At 47.7% G+C, this 25,000-nt stretch overlaps 1 protein-coding gene across 3 annotated transcripts in view; it reads left to right on the top strand.

Annotated features, from left to right (window-relative positions):
• LOC135898663 (uncharacterized) overlaps positions 1-25,000 on the top strand; it is a 264,427-nt gene that overhangs the window by 180,690 nt on the left and 58,737 nt on the right. For 2 of the 3 annotated variants that reach the window (XM_065427740.1, XM_065427739.2), the window contains exon 4: positions 3,828-3,985. The gene's annotated coding sequence lies outside the window, so the exon portion shown is untranslated. Of the gene's footprint in view, positions 1-2,386; positions 2,536-3,827; positions 3,986-25,000 lie in introns of those variants that run through there. The other variant, XM_065427741.1, reaches the window with a different exon arrangement.

Genomic DNA, 25,000 nt, shown 5'->3' with positions numbered 1-25,000 from the left:
GCAATAGGACAAGCTATAAAATTGGTATTTCAGGCAAAGAAAACAAAACGAAAAAAGAAAACCAGGAAGATGGAAACACGCTTACCAAAACCATGCATCTTGAAACTGCATAGACAGATGTAGATGTAGTGGCCCAGACAGTGCATCGAAAGAAAGCATTGTAAACAACCTAATTTACGCAATTTTTTGCTGATCATCTACAGCCTGCAGAACGAATGTGCAACAGTGCACATTAATATCGTGGCTGCCTCACAGAAGATTGTTTTTCAGTTATATTAGAATTTTTGTTAGGCTTTTGTGTTATCACTCTGGAAACATTTTCAATATCGTATTCTCTCTTTATGTGCCACATGTATAATTATCATTTGTACCCATTACATATAACAAATTACATTAGAAGAATTTTCAGTTTATTATGAGGATTCCCTTCACGCTATTGGTCTCCCTACACCCATTGAGAGAAAGTCTGTGGTGCTTCCCACATGCTGACGGGCATGCAGTTTACCACGGCCACTGCAGTGTAGCAGCACATACATGTCTAGAATGCTTTACAATTACCAGTTAAATTGAACTCAATATCAATTTTCATGTGTAGCGCACGAGAGATGGTGGGAACAAATGCACCACTGAAGCAGCTTGACCAGCTCTCACTGCCTACAAAGGGTAGCAAAGCAGTGACAAATTATTGTGAACAAAAGCCGACATGAAATACTGAAGTCTTTACAATAATAAAAAAAATGTTAATACTAGACAAGTTTAGCAGGGTGCAATAGTTAATAATTAAGCATCACGAAATTCTTGAATAGATGTTAGAAAAGTACGTGTGCACATACGTACGCTTATATACGTAAAAAAGGGACTACAGTGATACTATTTGGGAAATGAATGAATCGCGTCACATCATGAGCCTGCCATCATCACTGTGTCACTACTCTTCCATAAGCCACCTGTCATTCCCTCGGTGTCGCATACATTCGCCCATTGTCCTCCCACTACGTGTCCCACCATCCACCTCGTACACCCATAACTCACGCAGCACACGCACCACTCACCCACCTTTTACAGAAGTCACCCAGTATGTATCCCACTATCCACCCAGCACACCCACCATTCACTCAGCACGGCCACCATTGAGACAAGTCACCCAGTATATATCCCACCAATACGTCCCACCATCTACCACTGCACCCACCATCCACCCAGTACACCCACGATGAATTCCGTCATACCCACCATAGTTTCCATCGTACCCAGCACATTTTCCATCATGCCCAGCATGAAGTTCGTGATGGGCAATGCTGGGATATTCAGTAGAGAAGAGAGAGGAGCGGATAAGCGAGAAAGGCGGGGAAAATGCAAACGTGATCACAGCTATACTAAACGTGCTCAAGATGTGTCACCTGATCCTGCAACGGTACTTTAAGCTTGTCAACCGGCAGCGGTGGCTCTTCGGCTTTGGCGCTCTGCCGCCGAGCATGGCATTGCGGATTAAATTCCAGGTCACGGCGGCCGCATTTTGACGGGGGCAGAATGAAAACATGTTCAGGAACGTTGCTTTGGTTACCTGTTATACATGAGTGGAGCAAGACCTCGTCAGCCTCCCATCTCCAACCAAATGCACGCACTTTACGTTTCCCATCATAGCCCGTGAGTTGCTGTTGGACGTTAAACCACTTAATTTCGTTTTTTTTTCCGCGATGGCTCACTGGCGCTCAATTTGCCGATACGTAATGGACAAAATACTCTTCACTCCGTTCACATGTCATCTGAGCGTTGTTGTTAAGTAAAAAAAATTAACTACGATAGATGGAAGATGAAACAGCAGGCACCATTATCACAATGGGCGCACTTCTGTTTCCACATCATTCACATTTCATGTGGTAATTACTGCACTAACCAGATGGACGTTGCGTAAATATGAAACTTCTCGAACGCAGCAATTCTGTGAAGAGTACTCTGCTGTTCCACTTCTCTTGCCGCTAACCGTTTCTTTTTCTTACTCGGCCTTCTGCCGTCCCTTCTATTTTTCTATTTGTGTCCTTATCTTTCCCCCTTGTTCGGCCCCATCTCATCCTCGTCAACAACTACGACAGAACAGCAGAAAAAGACCATGCTGCTACCGCTGCTTTGATAACTCACCTTCCATTCATAACTTTTGTCTTATCTTCTCCTCTCTATGTGTCTACACGCTTTCCTCCTTCAGCGTAAGGTGAGCCAACCTGGCTCAGCCTATGGCTAAGCCCCCTACCCTTCTTTCAGGACTGCCCCCCTCTATTTTCTCTACGGGAAATGAACTAGCAACACTAAATCAGTTTAATATTGCTACGGAACAATATGTGCGATCACGAAAAGGCGAGCAGTGCGAAGACAACGACGACGATGAGAAGCTAGCGCGGGCTGTTGCCTCTTGGCCAAGCGCAGCGTATTTTATTGTAAATATACGTGTACATATCTTTTCGTCTGCGTATTCCTACGTAACATCTCTGGTGGAGGTGGACGTTCCCTGTACCTCGTCACGGAGCTTCGCAGTGGACGGTACGTCGAGCCTTCCTTCATGGCTCCCGGCGACGACAACCGGACCCCCCCCCCCCGGCTCCGACACCTGCTGCCACTTCGACGACCTACATCACTCTCCCCGCTCCCCGTGATCCTGGCGTATTCTCGGCCCTACTTTCATTCCCTACCCCCTGTGCAGCGCGGTTGAGGTGTCCTCTGCTGAGAGACAGTTACTGCGCTGCACTTTACCCCAACCTTTCCTTCCCATCGTCAAGAATCTCCTTCTCTCTCTCTCTCTCTCTCGGGTAAAGATGGGGAAGACGTCGATGACTGGATCAGCCTGTGTGAACACGTCAGCCGCAACACGTCAGCCGCAACACGTCAGCCGCTTTTCGTCTGCGTCTCCCTACGTAACAATATGACGGAGCACACTTTCAAAACTGTATTTTAATTTTTTGACAGGAAGAGTTTCCGAAAGTTAGTGTGCGATAACTGTCGTTTAGGCGAGACGCGAACCTACTTGCTAAAATACAGGGTTTGACGGGATATCGTCTCATCGAGAAAAGGAGCAAAGGGGAATGCCCAGAAAGACCTAAAAAAAAAAATCAGTTTTAGAGAGAAAACTTCAAGGACGTTTCGACGAACAAGATTCCCGCGCGGGACCGGGAAGGTCCTTTTAATTTTGTCGCTAAATGTGTTCTAGTTCTCGGTCGGCGTTGTCTAGAATCTGTTTCCTTTGTTATTTCTTTTTTGCGATACACTCGAGATCGCGAAGGTGTGTGTCCTATGCGTGTGCTTGTTTTTTTTTACTTATTAGTGTTTTTGTGTATGCGTGTGTGCTTGCGCGCTAGTACGTGTGTCGGTATATTCAAATGCGTGTTTGTGTTTGCTTGAGGCTGTGCGATTTCTTTTTGTACTTTTGATTTAACCAAGGATTGTGTGAGTTACGTACTACCAAGTTGTATCATTTTAGTGCAGTACTAATGATGATGGCTGCATTCAAAGTTTGACCTGCACTCATGTACTAGCCCGATGGAGCTGACAGTATTATAGAATGAATGAATGAATGAATGAATGAATGAATGAATGAATGAATGAATGAATGAATGAATGCCGGTGATCGTGTGCATGCGTAAGCGCTCGTGCGCGTGTTCTCGCGTCTGTTTGTCTTTCCGAATTGTGTTCACGCGTGTTTCTCTTCATGCATTCGAGTTCTTTTCGAGCTTGAGTTTTCGAGCGTATTTTAACTTGGTGGCTGTGCGTGGCAAAAAAAGTGTTTTCGGAGACGTTTCAGCTAAACCTCATTCCCTGTTTTTTTTTTTTTTGCGCAGGCGTTGACTTCGGGCAAGGAAACACCTTCGACTTGACTGCAAACACTCGTGCTTGGTCCCCGCGTTCGCATGACGGGCTTCGACAAGACTTCGCGGCCGTTGCGAAACCGATCCGAGAAGTCGTCGCCACCGGTTCGGCGCTGAGTGCCCTCCGTAAGGTGAGTGGGCGCGTTTCATTCCAGTACTTTGCTCGGGTGGACGGTATCTGCGATTCGCGCTTTCCTGGCACTTATACTGCAAATAAGTTAGCTGGGCTGTGTGTGCTCTCGGTACGTAAGACTCGGTACGTACGCCTCGAACGAGTCATATTTGCATCTGGGCAATCATCATCATCATCATCATCATCATCATCGTCATCATCATCATCATCATCATGAGTCATCAGTCATCTGGTCGAGTCATCAGTTTGCATCTGGTCAGAGCACGTGCTTTCAGGCGAGAACGCTTCCTTGCGAGATAAAGACGAAGGCATTACACACTAGTATCATTCAGGAAGTGTGAGTAGGTCACCTAGAATAAAGGTGACGATTAAAATTAAAATGTCTGATTTAGAGGTTATATTGTTGGCGTTCTGGTATTTCTTGCGGTTCCTTCTTTTTTCTATTATTTCTTGAGCACCTGTGAATGTCAAGAAAGCAAGTTAGCAAAAGGTCGTAACTGATTCATTCTATAACAATACGTGTTTACGATTCTTGTGGCTGTGGCATTATAAAACGAGAAGGTATACACTCAAATGCAACACAAATCACAACCTAAGAAGAATAGATGAACCGCAGCGCGCATGTTACACACACGCACAAAGAAAGCGTCGCATTAAATAAAAAGTACTTCTTATACTTCATATACTTCGTATAGTAAGGGCCATCTGCAAACATTAGATGTACAATTAAGACATTCATTTCAGAAACAGTTCGCGGAAAGACACTGTATACAGTCCTGCCGGTATGAAGGGGGAGTGCCGTAAGCGAAGCTGTGTCGTAATAAATATCCAGTGAAATATTGTGTGTGGCACATTAACAGTGATGTCAAATGCGACACACGTCACATACGTGATAGATGTCTCATATGACGTGAGCGTACATGATATATGACGGAATATACGATGCCCTGCATCGCATATGTCACGTACGTGAAGTACGTTACATATCAAGCGAGATAATATGAGGGCACGGAAAGAATAGAGGAAGTTAGCAGTCACGTTTATTTGAAGTGTAGAAGCAATCAGATACAGGGGAATGAAAGCGGAGGAAAAGATAACTTGCCCCCCCCCCCCCCTCCGGCCATGATGGCCGCATTTGGATGGGGGCGAAATGCGAAAAGACCTGTGTACTTAGATTTAGGTGCACGTTAGAGAACCCCAGGTGGTCGAATTTTCCGGATTCCCCTACTATCCCTCATCCAAATCCCTCATCCTAATCACTATCCCTCATCCTAATCAGAAAGTGGTTTCGGCACACAAAACCCCATAACTAAAAAAAAAAAAACATAACTAGCCCCTTGCGGTGACCGAACATACATCCCCCGCTGACCGTGCGCTGCTTTACCATTTCGGCTAACCGTGGAGCAATCTCGCTGGCCACGTTGGGGCTAATATTGTGCGGAAATGCCCAATAAAGTGGTCAGCGCTGATCTTGTATCCAAGTAACCAGAGAAAAAATGGATTTCTGTGACTTCATATGGTTACGTGAAAGCACAGCAGCTAAAATATTTACGTGGCGCATTTGCAAAGGTAGCAACATCGAAGCCAGCCAACATCCAGCAAATCACGTCGTCGACATGACCACGGTAACAGTGCGCAATGTGTCCAGCTCGGCTGCTGCGAAAACAGATGGGTTTATCATCGGCTGTTCTCCATTCCGACGGGTTTCTGGAATGATGAAGGGCGTATGCTCCGCGACAAAGCTTGTCCGTGGAGACTAGGGCGGCGTCAGGAGTGTTCATGGCACAGAAAGTAGAGCAGAGGCCACGGTTCCCGAATTCCTGGCGAACAACGGCCTGGATAAATGAAATAGCCGGCGTCGAGGTGTCGGGCACCGTGGCTCAATAAAAAGCCGGATAGGCGGCCTCGAGTTCTCGGCAGACGATGCGCGTCGCGTCGTCTGATGTGAATGGTCGACAAGGAGTTGTCTCGCCTGACGACGTTGCAGAGGTATCCGGCAGACGCTCGAACTGCGGTGAGATGCGCCGGCATTTCGCTTGCTCTAGACGACGGCACTATTTAATAACACTTTCAACGGTGGTCACGTTGGTTAGGACAAGCAGATTGAACGCGTCGTCCGCAATACACTTCAAAACCTGGGCGGCCTTGACAACCTCGGACATCATCTGGTCACCCTGTAGACACAATACCATTAAGTCTTGTAGCCACGACAAGTAAGGCTCAGTTGAGGCCTGGGTACGTACCGGCAGTTGTTTCTTGGCGGCCAGCTGTCGATCAAACGGGTTGCCGAAAAAGATCGCGTAGCTGCTGCTTGAACGTGTCCCAGCTGACGAGATCGTCCTCGCGGGTCCGAAACCAGACTCGAGTGGTACCGCCGAAGTACAATATGAAGTTTGACCGCATTATAGTTGAATCCCACCCATTCTATTTGCTGACTTGCTCGTGCATGCTGAGCCACTCAACCACGTCAGCGCTGTTTGCCTCGCAAAAGGTCCCGGGATTGCGGGGCTGTGCTAGCGCGATAAACTGGGTAAGCGGTCCCAGGCGTAGCTGGTGGCGACGTGTCATCCTCCGAAGGCATGGCGGTGGATTCGAGGTGGCGTCCGCTGCGAAGCTCCGTCGTCCGAAGTAGTACCCAGCACCTCCACCAAATAACTGCAACGTGAAAGCACAGCAGAGAAACTGTTTACGGGTTGTACTTACAAGGGTAGCAAGCACTAGCAACATGGAAGCCAGCCAACTTCCAGCAAAGAATGACGTCGTCGACGTCAGATCAGCAGTGGCCGCTTATGGGTACGTCCCACGAAATCCACCGGTCGATATCATCGTCTTCTAGTAGCACGTAGCAATATTTTGTCACATGGTGTGGTTGTGACTAACAAAGAAGCTTCAGCTCCTCAGATCTGCTTATTCTGCTCGCTCATATGTGCGATGTATGGCCCGCCGAGAATCATAGTATGGCTGAAGTAAAATGACATCACTGGGTGGCGCACCATACATATCTGCGGCGGCGATGTCACATCAATATGTGCCTCACATCACTGTCGCGCCAATATGTGACATCCGTGTTGTCACGCTGACATATGTAATGACACATATGCGGCATAAAAAAAGTTACCTGTGTGACAGCGAGTTACTAACCTTGTGTTAGTAACTGTCGAGTCAGTTCTCAGCTGTACTGGCTTTTTTCTAGGGTATAATGCATGTGGCTGACCTATCAATGATTTTCTGTGTGATTTTCTCTCTGTATATGTGTGTGTGTGAGTGTGTGTGTGTGTGTGTGTGCGTGTGCGTGTGCGTGCGTGTGTGTGTGTGTGTGTGTGTGTGTGTGTGTGTGTGTGTGTGTGTGTGTGTGTGTGTGTGTGTGTGTGTGTGTGTGTGTGTGTGTGTGTGTGTGTGTGTGTGTGTGTGTGTGTGTGTGTGTGTGTGTGTGTGTGTGTGTGTGTGTGTGTGTGTGTGTGTGTGTGTGTGTGTGTGTGTGTGTGTGTGTGTGTGTGTGTGTGTGTGTGTGTGTGTGTGTGTGTGTGTGTGTGTGTGTGTGTGTGTGTGTGTGTGTGTGTGTGTGTGTGTGTGTGTGTGTGTGTGTGTGTGTGTGTGTGTGTGTGTGTGTGTGTGTGTGTGTGTGTGTGTGTGTGTGTGTGTGTGTGTGTGTGTGTGTGTGTGTGTGTGTGTGTGTGTGTGTGTGTGTGTGTGTGTGTGTGTGTGTGTGTGTGTGTGTGTGTGTGTGTGTGTGTGTGTGTGTGTGTGTGTGTGTGTGTGTGTGTGTGTGTGTGTGTGTGTGTGTGTGTGTGTGTGTGTGTGTGTGTGTGTGTGTGTGTGTGTGTGTGTGTGTGTGTGTGTGTGTGTGTGTGTGTGTGTGTGTGTGTGTGTGTGTGTGTGTGTGTGTGTGTGTGTGTGTGTGTGTGTGTGTGTGTGTGTGTGTGTGTGTGTGTGTGTGTGTGTGTGTGTGTGTGTGTGTGTGTGTGTGTGTGTGTGTGGGGTGACCCTGCTTGTGATAGAGCTATTGGTTCGGCGTTCTTTGACTGACGAGCCACTTCTACCGCTGCTAGTGATCCGATGCCTTCACAACCCATTACAATGGCTGCTCTATCACAGCGAGCGAATGTACGTATGCGACCGGCGCACCTGTGACGGTGGTCATTAAAGAAAAAAAAATTAATGTACTCGACTATTTACGCACTCAGACCCCGTCAAATTGCTGACGTTTGGTCGCGGGTAATCGAAGCCGTGACTTCGGGCTCGGGAGCCGTAAGCTAAAGCTACCGAGCCACCATAGCCAGTCAGGCTGAGTTCTATTACGAAACGTGCTATTATGCTATTAAACGTGCTATTATGAAACACCGGCAGGAACAGCCTGTTCGCAACATCTCTACAATAGCGCTTGTCAGTCTAACTCAAACGACGGGATCCAGAGGTAACACAGTAACGCGATTCTCCACTCAGAAGTGCGTCGACGCTGGACGTCGCCTAAATCAAGTCGCTGATACAAAGGCACGTTTCCATCCCAGCATTATTTAAGGAAACATCGGAAGTGTTTTCAAAAAGCCGTAACGGCTAACGCCCACGTCCCGCGTAGAACCCTTAAAGGAGGCTAAATGTTTAACGGTATACAGCTGTCCGTTACGCATTACTCAAGCCAGGACTAAAATGCCCAAATTACGCGTGATATTTGCTCAAAGACAAATTTTGCATTGTCTTCATATTGTTCGCGGCTGTGCTGTGCACGCGCTCTGTATAGTGTGTAAGTTAACCAGCGCTGGTATGTTTCTGCAGTCAAGAAGCGCACACTATGCTCTCCGAACGTGCGCTTTCGCAGTGAATCGGTTCAGCGACGCCATACGACTACGTTTTGAGTAGTTCTGCTTCCGGGTTTTAGTATTTGTCTTCCCGGGAACGCCCGCGGAGTTGCCAACGCAGGCGTACGATACAACAGCCGTGTACCGTAACGCGGAATAATGAAGCACGTTATAGATGGTCTAAGTTGGAGCATCGTGACCATAAAATAAAAGAACCCAACTGACGTAAGAAACGGTCGGACGAAAATTAGGGGAAAAGAGAGAAACAACACTACTAGGAAATAAATAAAGTAAAGAAAGAAAGAAAGAAAGAAAGAAAGAAAGAAAGAAAGAAAGAAAGAAAGAAAGAAAGAAAGAAAGAACGAAAGAAAGAAAGAGAATTGGAAGTAGAGAATAGAGAAAGAGGGCTAGCAAGTCAGCAAAAAGAACCATAGAAACAGACAGTCGCATTTCATCGGCGTACAACGCACTCCTTGTCCTTGATTGATTCGGGACATGCGATGGTCCTCGCGCGCCCTAGTGCTGGTGCATCGATCGCTTGGGCGTTGCGGCTTCTGGACAATTGCCCGAGCTCGTTGCCTTTCATCCGTACAAACGCATTCCTCATGCCCTCCCCCTCTGCGCCGCCCTCCTCGTAACGACTCTCAAGTGTTCGGGAACTTCCTTCAGCGCTCGATCAGCGTGTAATGGGACGATGCACGATCGGGCCGTCGGTGTCCGACGGGGCGTCGCGTCGTGGGGCATCTTCAAGACGGTTGGGCTGGCTTTCCCGCTTAACCGCAAGCCCCCCGAAAGTATGGCGGCGACGCTCTTCGTTAGAACGATGCCGCATGAACGTGTAGAAATTTATTCGCCTGTACATTGTAACGATATTGGTCAAGGAAGGAAGGAAGGAAGGAAGGAAGGAAAAAGTGGAGTTTCCCGCTTAACTGCAAGACCCCCAAAAGTATGGCGGCGACGCTCTTCGTTAGAACGGTGCTGTGTGAACATTTAGAAATTTATTCGCCTATACATTGTAGCGGTATTTGTCAAGGAAGGAAGGAAGGAAAAAGTGGAGAAGGAAAGGCAGGGACGTTAACCAGTTTAGCTTAACCGGTTTGCTACCCTACACATGAAAGCGGGATGGGGTGGTGAAAGATGGGGAAGGGAGAGAGAGAGAGAGCACCTACAACTACGGAATTGCATGTGTTTGTACTGTTTGAACTATTACCCTGCTTTATTTCTACATTTTGTTGAGCTTTACAAGAATTGAATGCATGCCATATGTATTTGCCCAATCGCTATTAATTCCGGTATTTAAATGTAAGCATGTTGATATTTGACCTTTCTTTTACATAAGCAGTGGCGAATTTTTTGGTGATGGACTTCCATGCGATTTTTTTCTTTTATTTTGCTGCTCTTATTACTGTCTGTTTATCTTGTCCTTGTGTTATACGCTAGAATGCTTCTTGTTTGTAAACCATGTACCCACCCCCTCTGCAATGCCCACTGGGCCCTGAAGGTATGATAATAAATAAATAAATAATAAATAAATAAGTGAATAGCTACACAGTCGAAGGATTACGTTTCGTTTTTTGACGTTTTCCATTCTGCGTACCATTTTTCGACGAACGGTAGTCTGATTTTGGAAGATGGCCCATGCTGCTTGCTGTCTGCGTGTAGAGGAATATCGTGTACTCACCGTACACGTCGTAATCGAAAAATTACAGTAACGTCAGGCTTCTGGTTACATGTAGAAGATTTCATAACTGCGAATTTTAGGTATGCAGCCTTTGAAGAAAACTGCTTTGGCCGTTCACGAGCGGGGTCTATTCTAGCACATTGGTACACGGCTGGTTCAGACGAAAAAAAATTAAAAGGAGCTGCTACGGGCTGTGGCATTGTCCATGTACTCGGCTCACAGCGAGGGTAATAAATAATTTCTTTTTGCATGAGAACTATTTTTTTTACAGATGTTATGGTTTGTGTTAGTGCTTGGTTGAAAACGCTATTGGTGCGCCGAAAGAGCGTCATGTATACAGGGTGTCCCAACTATCATGCACTAGGATTTAAAAATATGCAAATGCCACGTAGCTGGACAGAACCAAGGTAATGTTGTTTACCCTCGCATGGAGATACTCAGATTATATTTTTGCATTCCGCCTAATTAAATAATTAGTTTTAATGAATTAATCTACTTCACGAATATTATAATTAGATTAAAAGTGTCAAGGAGAAAGCTGTAGAGCAACATGAAGGGCTACCTATACAGCTTCACTTTTGCTCAATATGCGCATAAAAGTGTTTCTCCAAGCCCGCGAATACACGCAACATTGCCGCGCGACTGGCTGCTCGAGGCACTTTGCGTGTATTCGCGGGTTTTCTTCACACTCGGAAAAACTTTTATGTAGCAGCTATTGAGCAACAGAAATCTATATCGGAAGTTTTATTTAAATTTACTCTAAATTTACATAAATTACTGAAGGATCGAGGCGATTCCATTCCCTTATCATGAGGGGGAAATAAGAGTACATGAATGTGTCCTTATGGCCTGAATATTCTGTTAAACCGTGTACATGCTTATGTCTCGATGATCGTGACTGCGAAAAACATATGTATTTTGTTAGGTCTATCTAATAATAGGTCTATTATAATATTTATAATATGTTTAATATTTATAATAGTTATGAGCGGATAGCGCGCCCAGTTCAGACGGGGCTCTGTCACGTCTGTGTTCTATTTCTTCTTTTGTCTCTTCTGTGTATTTCTTGGGGTATCATTTACGACTCATGATGATAAAGCCTTTAGCGCAATTCAAAAAGACAGGGACGTGACACAGACACAGGACAGCGCTATTCTGTATCTCTGCCACGTCCCTGTCTTCTTGAATTGCGCGAAAGGCTTTGCCATTATGAGTAAACCGTACCAACTAGCCCAAGAATCAGCCTTGTTGATCTTTCACGAATACGGTTGTTTCAGTGTGCGTTTCGGCCCGCTCTTTCCTTGTCTTCGTCTGTAAAGGCGCGTTTACAGTCCGACGTTATCGGCGCGCGGGCGAGCGTCGCCTGACTCCGCGCGCGTCAGAGCGCGTTGGCCCGGTCCATGTACGTTGGCTGCGCCAGGGCCTCGAACCATCGGTCGAACTATAGACGCTGTTGTTCTCGCCAACGTTACGCAACGTGTGCGAGCGCTCATGCTACGTCGGTCTATATTTAGCCCTTTACTCACGCTGTTTGCGGTCCGCTATGGAGCATCCGCGCAAGCCGAAAGCGGTGGCAGAAACTGGGGCGACAGCCGAGTGATATTCAGCGACTCGCAAACGCGCAGGAGCAGCAGCATCCTCCGATCGCGTGGCCCTCTTCCATGCGGTTGAGACGCGCGAATCGATACCTGCCGTGGGCGGGTGAGTGGGTGTCCCAGTCCTCGCAGCAGTTTTCGACGGCAGGAAGAGGCCAGCAGATCGTGTTGCCTCCCTCCTTGGGCCCGCCGAGGTATCGGGTATGAGCTGTGGTTGAGTATACGGCAACGAAATAGGAAGCCCACTGTGGGCTGGTGGGTAAAAAAGAAAGCCCCGTGATTGGTTGGGCCCAGTGGCTTGGCTCGCCGTCGCGCTGCGGCTGGCTTCGATCTCGCGGCGTATTTTGCGCTGTCTCGCGGACCCGCCGCTGAATGTTCTTTACGCCACGCAGTGTTGTTGCCTGCGGAATGGTGGTGGTGGTAACAACTTTAGTAACAATCCGGCAAATTCATCTGGGGAAACTGCATTTTCTTCGCATATAACGTCACATTCCCAGAGAATGTGTCTAAGAGTTGCGTGAGCCCTGCTGCATAGCTTGCAGTTATCATCTGAGTAGACGTCCGGATATATCCTCCTGAGATGGACGGGGTTGGGGAAGGTCTTTGTTTGTAGCTGTCGCCAGTCTACCGCTTGGGCCCTGTCGAGTTTGGGGTTAGGGGGCGGATAAACCCGCCTTGAGGTTTGATAAAGTTTTGTAATATCACAGTATCTGGTCATTCTGTCCCTCTCTGTCCATGCCTCCGTTGGATTTCCAACCACAAGAGAGGATCCTTCTTCGCGGGCGCGGAACGTGAGACCTCGCGCTACGCGGTGGACCTCCTCGTTGATGTTGGGTACGGGGGAGTCGGGGGAGGTGTGAGCCGGGAACCATATAATGTGTCGTTCCCCCGTCTCCTCGGAGGTGACATAGTTCGCGTTGGCTTTGAGTATAGCCTCAGCCTTCGGCGAAATTCTGCCTTGTGCATAGTTTCTGACCGCCGTCTGCGAGTCACTGATTACGTATCTACAACTGGGGTCAATGCGCGCCTTTTTTTTTGTTGTTTCTTGTGCACCCTGTTATAGGCTCCTGACTCCTGCCGACACTGCTAACGTGTAGGCGTCGGATAGATAGTTGGATGGATGAATGAATGAATGAATGTTATGGGCGTCCCCTTTTAAACGGGTTAGTGGCTTACGGCCTCCAAGCTCTGCTTTTCGTATTTTGCCGAAATTCTTAGCAATCTTATGTTTTTTTTATTTTTGCAGACTATAAATGCCCAGCATCAAACTTCCTGAGCCATTATTGGGGACTTCTCCGTTACTCGTGGTCAGGCACAGACACTTGCACTGCACAACGATGCTACCCATCGCCGCATTGAGAATAGACAGGGCGAGCCGGTGTGTCAGAGATATGTGGATAATACCCGCACTCCATTTCTGCCGGCCTTGCCCCATAGCACACTATATATACTCTTTTTTGAACTAGCTCAAGCCCTCCCTTCCCCGTACCTGGGAAATCAGTACAGATCTAACGCAAGAACTACGCCCATACGCTAGCGTCCGTGCTGGTGACCCACATTGAACACGGGCTCGGACGAGTGTGGGACGACGAGGGATCCTAGCTGGGCATCGACGGTGACGACTTAGACGCGTTGAAAAAATAGAGTTTGTCCGTTCCTTATCCTACGCATTGTTCTAGCTGAAAAGGACGCGTACGCGCGAAGAGGGAATGACGGGACACACGCTCGTCCGTGCGTATCTTGCGCTGATTCAATTTTCGCTTATGACAGAGCCTGCTTGCATCTAGCGAAATGTTTACCTTAAAAGAAGGATTACATTGCAATTTTTAAGGTATCAGAGACCCCGCCTAAATAATGTTACGAGAAGATTATCTGGGGTTCGCGTCGTCATCCTCACCAATGTCCCGGTGGGCTCGGGCTCAACATTGAAGAAGGGGAATTTTCACGTTCCTTTTGCCTGCGGTAATGAACCGTCTACGGACGGACGAATTACGAGATTTGAACTCTTATTGGACCACTATAACGTGATTTTCGCTGACAGCACCAGAATTCGTACAAGCTGCGGCGACTACAAAACAGCACAATGTTGGAACAAGAGGAAAAGAAAGCTTCGCTTTAAAACTCGCGCAATTTAGTGAATTGCTAGCTATAGGGTGTCAATACTCCGAGACACCCTCGTGGCGGCAATTACGTGACACCGATTCTCTGGTCCCCATGTTTCTAGTTTAGCGTGCTGTCGCAGACTTCTGGATATTATTCCCGTCCACACACACAGAGAGAGAATAGTATACGTACCTGATGGACCTAGCTATTTGGAAATGTGGATAAGGGGTCAAAGTATGGCTCGCCATGGAAGCTATGCACGCGAAGTTCCATGGTGAGTTAACTGCCTTGTTGGGGTTAGGCCTCTTACGTTACCTAAGCGACTGCCTATCTGGCCTGCTTATTTCGGTACGCATCGCGGTATGTCTTGAGTCTTTAGCATTCCCGCACGGTGAGATGAACATTTGGAGAGTTAGCTCCCTGGAGCATGGTGGTAGGCATGCTTAGCGTCGCACGATAAGCGTGCTCAGTCGAGCTAACTTGCTTGGTTGTGACATGCTTGAGCTTGCTTTCATGCTCAAGCACATGACGTGATATGTTCAACATGGGCATGCTTAGTGCATGCTTAACGGGGACCTGCTTCGAGTATACCGCGCGCATGCGGTCGATGCTTTGCTGCAATATGGCGGCGGTCTCTTGTATGATGGGCGTGCCCAAATCCATTAGCGCGGGCAGCTGGCTGCCGTGTGAGGAAAGCTTATTAAAAAGGAGCGCGCGCGTGAATTATCTCGAATATATCTAAGCCAATTAGGGAGCGCGGGACGGCTGGCCGCAATTAAAGGGAAGATGACGCGCTAGCAATTAGACGGGCGCCGTCTCCCGGCGCTCATACTCGCGCCCGCTGTAATTTTCGCGCGCAGGGAGTGTTATTGCGAGCCGGCATAATGAAACGTTAATCGTGTCTCCCAGTCTCTCGCGTTTATTTCGGTGCATATTTTGGAGTCCCGACGTCTCGCCTTTCATTGTGGATTGGATGACTGACTGTTCGTTGTACTAGCCAGGTGCGCGTTTTATCGCGCTTTGCTGGACCAAATAAAAGTTTATTCACTCACTCACTCACTCACTCACTCACTCACTCACTCACTCACTCACTCACTCACTCACTCACTCACTCACTCACTCACTCACTCACTCACTCACTCACTCACTCACTCACTCACTCACTCACTCACTCACTCACTCACTCACTCACTCACTGTTCGTTGTTCATTCCCCCCCCCATATATATATATATATATATATATATATATATATATATATATATATATATATATGTAGTGTATCCTCCGTGCTTGGTTAAAACTGCAGTACTTCAGTTAAGGCAGGTGAGGGCATCGTTTCACCTTCGAATCTGCGTATGTTCTTATTGGAACGTTAGTTCGGGGTTATCGCCTCAGTTATTAAAATTAAGAAGTACTATATTTTTGCCGTGTTTTTATTTAATCGAGGCTATTTGTTGCGCGGCATCTTTGCATGTGCGAAGAAAGAACGAAACGCCTTTTACAACATACATACTTTACTACAACGGTGCGAGAAAAATTGAGTGACAAAAGAACGTGACTCCCAAAAGTTTGAAGAACATTCAATTGAGCATAGCGTGCAACCTCTGGAAAGTACATGACGAGGCAAGTACTTTTAATAGGATATTAACGCGATAACGTGCCCCGTGTCGTACAAAGCAAAGTACAAATGAGTCGTACAAATGAAAGCGAGGGAAACAGAGAAGGCAAATTGGCTGAAAAGGATGGAAACAAAATATGACCGCAGAGATTTACAAAAAAAAAAGAATGGCAGGAAATAAATCAGGGCCAATAATATGTTTGATAACGCAAAGGTTATTCCATCGCTATTTGTAGCACGAGCTGGCTGCCTGACGGCAAAAACATACCAGGGCAAATCTGCGACAACAGGCGGAGGCATGTGTGTGCTGCGAGATGAGCCCGGAAAACGACTCGGTATATCGCAGTGGAATGCCAAGATAATCACCTGGCTAGATCACGTAGGGTGTGTACACCTTCCACAAGCGTTGGGATTAATGAATAAAGGGAAGTCAGACATCCACCCGTTCGTAGCAATTGCTACAAAGGAAGCCCGTACGAGTTCCTCGAAAGGAAAGCCTCATAGTTGAAGAAAAAATTACCGACGATTACGTTACTTCCTAATGCGAAATTTGAGCGCAGCAAATAAGCTGTTTCACCTTTTCGATAGATTGAGGCAAAGAAATCGAGCAACACATGTATGCGCTATCACAGATTTTTTTTGTATTTTTCACGCGTATTCCTTTAACAAAGACTCCACTAACAGTTCTTGACAGTCATGAAGGAAGCTTTGTGGTCGGAGAAATAGACTGATATATGTTCGACTTGGTACACCAATGCTTGATTCTCAAAGACGAGATCTATACAAGTGCCTCGCGAGGTTGTCACAGCCGTGGGACGCGTTACGAGCGAGAGGAACGGGATGTTCTCCCGCATAAGTTTTAGGAAATTGCTGTTTGTCTTTATGTCAACATTAAAGTCCCCCACTACTAACATCGGTGTTAGTAGTGGGGGAGCAGCAGCAGCAGCAGCAGACGGAGGACTTCCATCGGTCGTCTCGCTCATGGCTCAGAAAGAACTGGCAGATAATTTGGCAGTGGCGAACGGCAGCGGCAATTTCGGCTCGGGCGGTGCACATATACAGATCCGCCGCCACCGATCTGGCTCTCTGATTGCCACCGCACAGGGCGAACGGCAGCGACAATTTCGGCTCGGGCGGTGCACATATATAGATCCGCCGCCACCGATCTGGCTCTCTGATTGCCACCGCACAGGGGTTGCATTGGAGGAGGAGCGAAGAAAGGAATTAAGTTCGAGCCGGCGCTTTGACAACCGGAGACTCGCAGGAAGAGGGGGGAGGGGGGCGGCGTGTACACCCAGCGGCAAACGATGGGGGCAGAAGCGCGCGCAGCAAGCGGACAACACGATAAAGGGAGGACGGAAGAGATAGCAGCGACTGACTGATGCCGCTGACGCCGATAGTGAGTCAACCCCAGCTGCGGAGTTGGTTTCAGGGACAACGCCGCCGATGCCGACACAAACAATATGATACCCTCGCTTCCGCAGCGCTAAGAACCAGGTCTAGCCGTGGGAAGGTGGTCACGTATTCGTCGACGTGCCGGGGCCTACGTGAAATAACCGGCGCGTCGGCAACTGAAGAGCACCCTATCCGCCACACAAGAACAGGGGGGGGGGACCCTTTCCTCCTCTTTCTGCATGGCGGCGACGGTGTTCTATGCAGTCACGTTATCTTGACTCTCTAGCGGCGTCAGCGGCATCCAGCGGAATCAGTCGGTCGCTGCTAGCGCTGGGGGGATGAAAGGGGGGCGGAGCTGGTTACGAGGCCGACGACAACGCCGACGACGACGCGAAACCCAGGAACGGACGCCAAAGAGCTGCGCTCTAAAATTCGTCCCGGTCCGGGACTCGAACCCGGGATCACGGCCATTCCGGGGCAGCCGCTCTAATGCCTGAGCTAACCAGGCGGCTAGCAGATGGCAGGGCGAAATCGAATTTGTCGACAACACGAAGCAAAGGCAAGTGTTTGACGTAGTAGTTCTGCGGAAACCCGCAGGGTTTCCGCAAAACGACTACGCAGGGTTTCCGCAGAACTACTATGTCAAACACTTGCCTTTGCTTCCTGTTGTCGACAAATTCGACTTCGCCCTGCCATATGTGCTAGCCGCCTGGTTAGCTCAGATGGTAGAGCGGCTGCCCCGGAATGGCGGTGGTCCCGGGTTCGAGTCCCGGACCAGGACGAATTTTTCTTCTACTATGAGGCTTTCCTTTCGAGGAACCCGTACGGGCTTCCTTTGTAGCAATTGCTACGAACGGGTGGATGCCTGTTTTTCCCTTTATTCATTACTTCTCTCCACCTTGCGGGTTTCCGCAGAACTACTACGTCAAGCGTTGGGATTCAAAGATGATTGAAAAAAATAACTCGTATAACTGCGGTCTGCAGTCACGACGATTAAGGTACATTTATAGAGTGTTGGTGGAAGAAAAGAAAGCAGGGAATATGTTGATATAATTACAGTAATTGCAAGCGTAGGTGACGGTATAGAGATAGAAGTTTTAATTACAAAAGTTAAGATCAAGATCAGATAGGATAAAGTATGGGGGGTGATAGACGTAGTAAGACCTTATTGAATCAAGCCGGCAAGGATACTATTTGTCGCTGCCCCTTTCCGAAGGAAAATGCCGCTAATAATGATAATAATCATCATCTGGCCACCGTCTGTGCCAATGCTCCTCGATCACAAGGTTACCTGCGCCGCAACCTCCGAAGCTCACCTACACTTATCCGCAAACTGGTTTTTCAAACATTCGTTCACCCATGGCTTGAGTTCGCCGCTCCAGTCTGGTCTCCCCACGAAAGCTGCACGTTTCATTTCCCGGAATTATGACTACGAATAATGAATAAAGGTAAAATCAGACCTCAACCCAAACGTAGCAAATTGCTGCAAAGAAAATCCTTACGGATTCCTCGTAAGAAACGCCTCGCGGTCGAAGAAAAATTCGTACCCGCCGTGGTTGCTCAGTGGCTGTGGTGTTGGGCTGCTGAAGACGAGGTCCCGGGATCGAATCCCGGCCACGGCGGCCGCATTTCGATGGCGGTGAAACGCGAAAACACCCGTGTACTTACATTTAGGTGCACGTTAAAGAACACCCCAGGTGGTCGAAATTTCCGGAGTCCTCCACTACGGCGTGCTTAATAATCAGAAAATGGTTTTGGCACGTAAAACCCCATATTTTAATTTAAGAAAAATTCGTCCTGGTCCGGGAGTCGAACCTGGAACCACCACCTTTCCCGGACAACTGTTCTACGATCTGAGCTAACCAAGCGGCTAGGAGATAGCCGGACAAAGTCGAACTTATCAAGAACTGGAAGCAAAGGCAAGAGTTTGACGTGATAGTTTTGCGGGAAACCGCAAGATGGAGAGAAGTAATTAAAATGACTACCATTCTAGCGTAACTCAAATAAAGCTTTACCTTTGGCTTCAGCTGCTAAGTAATCGTCGCGACATACCCCTTTTGTCATTATTTCATAACTACGCCCACCAGACTAATAAACGCTCCCTACGCCTATAGAAACTTCATCGCACACGTCACAATCATTTTAGGTTCACGCGTATCTATATGTACGCGGTAAAACTGACGCATTCGATTTGTGTGCAATTCCACGTGCCATTCCTCCCTGGAACAGCCTCCCAGATGACATAGTTGCGGAAACTGACCGTGAAAAATTCAGGCACTCAATCAACTCGCTTAACCCTTGTTAAGCCATGCATGCTATCATACTCACTGTTTGGTTTTCTTTTTCCTACTCTTTTCTTGCAATGTAATACATTTGCTCCGAACTTATCGAGTTGTCTTTATTGTTCTGATACGCAGCTGTATATGTTTATACGATGTTTAGGCTGTGCAGCTGGCTTGTGTTTTTTTCGACATTCATCTTGTCGAGGGCACGCGTAGTCCTCTGTAAGAGAGCCGCCGCTCACTTTTAGTGAGCCCTGGCTCACTCGACCTTTAAAAAACAGCCGCTCAAAAGATCCGGCTCGCTCCTGAGCGGCGACCCATCTCTACAACGCCGACGTGCTTCCTCTGCTGGCCTCCGATTGCTCGGGGAAGTGGCTGTACGTTCATCTCGGTCATGTTTCTTTCTAGTTCCGATCAAGGGCGAGATTCGTGTCGTCGGAATATGAGTCAGAGCCCGGTGGGAACCAGACGAATCTACTCTAAGGGCCGTACAATATAATTCCATAATTCACCGATTTTCTCCGATTCTCCATAATTCTCTCCATAATTCGCCGAATCTTACTCTAGGGGCCGTATGCTTGTTTCGTGTGATTTCGGCAACGTCGCGAGTTACGGCCGCGTTATGTGTGCGGGGCAGGGGTTCATTCGCCCTACGCGTACGGGCAGCAACTGCTTGGCTTTTCTCTTTGTTTTTGAGATGGTCAGAAAGCCCGCTTGGTGTGTCGGAGCATGTGTTGGTGGGCTAGGTGGTTAAGCATGATTACAAAGACGGCGCCGAATAAAACAACACACGAAGAAGGGGGACACGAGACAGCACGTAGGCGCACTAACAACTGAGTGTTTTATTTCTTGACATAGTAATATATAGCTGCTGTCAAGGATCAAAACAACAAGAATAAACAGGGCAGTCATCTGCATCTTGAGAGTGACACTTAAAAGTTATTCCGTATCTTGGCTTCCTCGTGCGATGCAGATGACTGCCCTGTTTATTCTTGTTGTTTTGATCCTTGACAGCAGCTATATATTACTATGTCAAGAAATAAAACACTCAGTTGTTAGTGCGCCTACGTGCTGTCTCGTGCCCCCCTTCTTCGTGTGTTGTTTTATTCGGCGCCGTCTTTGTAATCATGGTGTGTCGGGTAACAAGTCACAGTGCGTGTCGTAGAAGCGCGACTCGGATGCGAAGAACGCATTTGGAGAACGCGGTCTCTCAAACACCGAGTTCGGATTCCGCCCACTGTCGTAATTTGTTCTAGCGGGCAAACCTCGAGTGGGATTTTTATAGGTGGCGTTGCTACCCCGGCTCCCGGCTTCTTTTTTGCTGGCCACAGACGCCGTCCAGATTTGGAAGGGCCTGTAGCAATACTGACCGCGTGTTATGTGTACGGGGCAGGGAGTCCTTTCCGCTTAGCGTCCGGGCGGCAACGGCTCGGATTTTCTTTTGGTTTTGAGTGTAAAAAAAAAACAAAAACAACCGTCTAGTGTCGAGTCACAGATGCGCGGTTCGGATGCGAAGAACGCATTCGGAGAACGCGGTCTTGTAAGCACCGAGTTCGGATTCCGCCTATCATGGCCATAATTTGTTCCCCACGAGAAAACGTGAAGCGAGAATCGTGTACGCGGTGTTGGCGTCGTCGTCTCCCGAACTCCTTGCTGGCTAAAGATGCCGCCGAGGTTTGAAATGTCCTGGCAAGAAACTGTACGTAGCATTCCTCTCTGGAGCCGCGAATAACTACGTGTAAATGAGGAAAATGAAAGCGTAGCTGAAGAAAAAAAAAGAAAAGGGTTTTCTTTTCCAATACCTCTACTTTTACGAGTTAGCCCATGCCTGTGGCGTTGTGACGTACCAAACTTTTATCTCTCGTTGGTGCTCGCATCTATGGGGCCAACGGCCCTACCTCCCTTTTTCCTTCGTATACGTTTGAGCTATATTAATTCGGACGATATCATGTCCCTCAGTCTGGCCTGAAATCAGGATTGCTGATAGATTATTGAGGCTTCGCACACTGGACATTACAACGATCCTGGGCTGCGATCAGATTGGCTGATCGATCAGCGAGGCACCGTATATTGAGTAGTCGGAATTCCGATAGTCATTGAGATAGTCGAAGTGCGAGACACTGCATGCTCTGTTGTTCAAATTGTAATTCATTTCGTTTTATCTCTCATGTGTTTACACGTAAACGTTTAGGCACAAACATTTGTTGTCCGTCAGGCCTACTTCGCTTCATGTCCGCGTTCGATTATCACTGCCGTTCATCATTCCGAGAAACGTTACGTTCCAACGAAGAACGGTGAAGCAAGAACAAGCATCGACATAAAACCTTATTTGTACCTAAGAAAGCTTTGGTTAAAATGACAGAAACAAGAATGGCGACTGGGGTCATTAAACTTACGCCTGTACCTTTGCCATTTGATTATATACGTTTTCCTTGTACGCGTAGCAGGGTAGCGTGCTGGCTCGTACCAGGATGAAAGTGAGACTATACCTTTAAGCGCGGCGCTTTGAATCTACCGCAGGCTAATGCGAACTGAGCTCTTCACTTACGGCCGGCGGAATGTAAATCGCACCGCGACAGTGCTCTAGATGACTTGAAGGAAAAAGAAGAGCAACAAGCGGCCGATCGCTTGTATACAATTAGCGATGCACTTGCTGAACTCTCGGCTGTGCTGTAGTTGAGAAGAATCTGATGGCCACACATCCCGGCACGTATACACACAGGACAACGGCGTATAGGCGCCCGTATCGGCGCGTCCTGAATTCTTGCCCGGCGAGCCGCGGGAATGCGTTCGATTAGCCGGTGTGTATAGCAGCCCCAGCTGCTGCGAAGCTGCCGCCATACCACGCGCTTTCGCTGAATTCTATTTGCTGTTTTGTTTGTTTATTTTTCTTTCCGCGTTCTGGGCAGGCTTTCGATTCTCCTGCTCGAAACTCGCTAAGTGGTTGCGGCTATACGCGCCCCGCAGCTTTTGTGTGGTGCACACATTCTTTCTGTGCGTGGCGGCTTTACTTCTTGAGATCGACATTGGGGAACCTCGGGCGCAATAACAAGGTAAAACTGCGGTGTTAATGCTTCAAGCGATTGGAGGTACGTAAATAATTTTTTTTCAACAGTCTCATTTTTTTCTTCAACACACGTATACGCACGCGCACACACCGAAATGCTTAATCCTGTGCATTACCCGCCGTGGTTGCTCAATGGCTATGGTGTTGGGCTGCTGAGCACGAGGTCGCGGGATCGAATCCCGGCCACGGCGGGCGCATTTCGATGGGGGCGAAATGCGAAAACACCCGTGTGCTTAGATTTAGGTGCACGTTAAAGAACCCCAGGTGGTCAAAATTTCCGGAGTCCTCCACTACGGCGTGCCTCATAATCAGAAAGTGGTTTTGGCACGTAAAACCCCAAATATTATTATTATTATTATTCCTGTGCATTGTGCAACTCAGCCAGTGCGCATGCGTGCGTGTAGGTGCATGTACTCGCGGATGCGTGTGTGTGCGCGAGCGCAAGTGGATGCGGCATGCAACGTTGCATCATCTTTCAGAAATTAACTAGCATCTCGCGATTGCTTGGAGTTGTCGATCGTGTATTGATGTGTAAAGCCAGTGTCAGGGTTATCGGGCATCTGTACTCGTCTTGTGTGTTTTGTCTTCCCTCACGCGCTGGCCGTAATAATAACGATCAGGCCGCACCTATAGCGGCTTAACGTTAGAGCGACACTGAAGAGAAACGCCAAAGTAACTTAGACCGATAAAGTATGCATTTGAAACTCAATTTTCGTTAATTTCAACGAGATAGGTTGACTTCAACAAGATGAAATGAAGTACAAATCTGCGCCCAAACGCCAGCAACGACGGTTCGTCACTGTGACTTTTTATTTTTACTGCATATTTTAGGTTCGCGAAGCAATGGTTACCAGATCAAGGTGCATTCCGAAGCCTCCCCATACTCGATTGTAGCGTTCGAACAGCTTCTCCGTGCAAAAAAAGGGGTCTAGTGTGCGTTCAACTGGCGCTGGAATCGTCAGACACTTTGTTCAGTCCTTGTACAGTACGGTAGAATAACGTTGAATGTTGCACAATGTTGTGCAATAAGTGAATGAAAGCGCTTGCACAGGCCGTATTCAAGAATGCAAGAGATTCGACTGGTGGTCAAGCTCCGGTCGGAGGGCGGCCCGAAATCGACTACGGGCTCTCGTACGAGTGAAAACCCCACACGACGGGAAGGATTCTTCGTAACAATAATTTCTACGTAGCCTTTCGAAGCCCAGATAAGTAAAAGCAACCCACGGTGGGAAGAACAAAGTTGCACTTGATATTAGCAAAACACAATCATCAAGATAACGTGCACTCACGAACTTCTACCGTTGTTCGAGGCATGGTTAAAACAGCTTATACGTCGGATCAGAACTAGAGAGAGGCTACTTCTGCGCCTTCACTGCTGCTGTTATTTAGAATTTTCGTTGTCGAGTGAACGGAAGTACAAATTTTGCGTCATTTTTTGTTTTGTTGAAGACGTGCTAGAAGCACCGAAGGCTAGTTTCGACAATACCTCCATGTCAGAGTTTCATTTTTTCCAGTCTCCTATATAAAGCAGCAGAAAATGGTCAAATATGACAAATAGTTAAAGCTCAGGTGTCGTTTCGGGGTGGGTCACGATGTTGTTGGTCGAAGAATTCCAGCGGAAATGTTTAACAATGCGTAGGAAAAAGAAAACGTCGATCAAATTATTCGATTACTCTATGCGCGGTGACGTGAGTGTTAATGCTTGTCCCTCTTCTTTAGTGCAACAGATCTCGTTTGCATTAGCCCAGTACTATTTGTCTATTAACACTGAAACGGGGACAGTGCGAGTTAAGCCATATCTCTGTAGCTGTGCGTAGAAAAAAAAAAGAAAAATGAAGGAGAACGCAACGCATGATCATTGACAGAACCCCCTGATGAGACTGATGCCCTAGATCTGTCAGCAGAGCACACGAGGAAAAAAATGAGTATTATGTGACATTTTTCACGAAAACATCCCTTGACGTTCTAATATACCTGAAATTATGACGCACGGTCAGCCACAGAAGATAAAGGGAGCCGGATACCGCGATGGGCGTAAATTTCTGTTCGCTTAAAGCATGGCGCTTTCCACTGGACAACATCGCTTACAGGTTCCGTAGTTTTTCGTATCTAAATTGGGAGCAGCGCCGTTTTTGTATACAAACAAAACAAACAAACCACTGAGGAAAGTAATTTTAGTCGCCGCAATTCTTTCGAAAAGTAAGTACCGCGCACTACGATCGCATTGCTCATTTTCTTTCCCCTTTCTTTTTATGATTCCCTGGAATTTTTTTTCTCGACCGTGGAAACCGCTTTCGGGAGCTCTGGTGGATTGGAGAAACGGCAAATGACTACTGCTTTCATTGAAGCTTCGCGCTGGTGCGGTTGTTGTGTGGAGCACAAAGGAGGTGCGGAAGAGAGAGAGAGAGAGAGAGATAGAGACATCGTTTGCCGGCGAAAAAAGTAATTTAGGGCCCGACCGGACGTAGCGGGCA

This window comes from Dermacentor albipictus, chromosome 8 (genome assembly GCF_038994185.2).
Source record: "Dermacentor albipictus isolate Rhodes 1998 colony chromosome 8, USDA_Dalb.pri_finalv2, whole genome shotgun sequence".
In the NCBI taxonomy this organism is placed as follows: Eukaryota; Metazoa; Arthropoda; class Arachnida; order Ixodida; family Ixodidae; genus Dermacentor; species Dermacentor albipictus.
The sequence above is the reverse complement of the archived record's forward strand: the minus strand, read 5'-3'. Positions and strand labels throughout refer to the sequence as shown.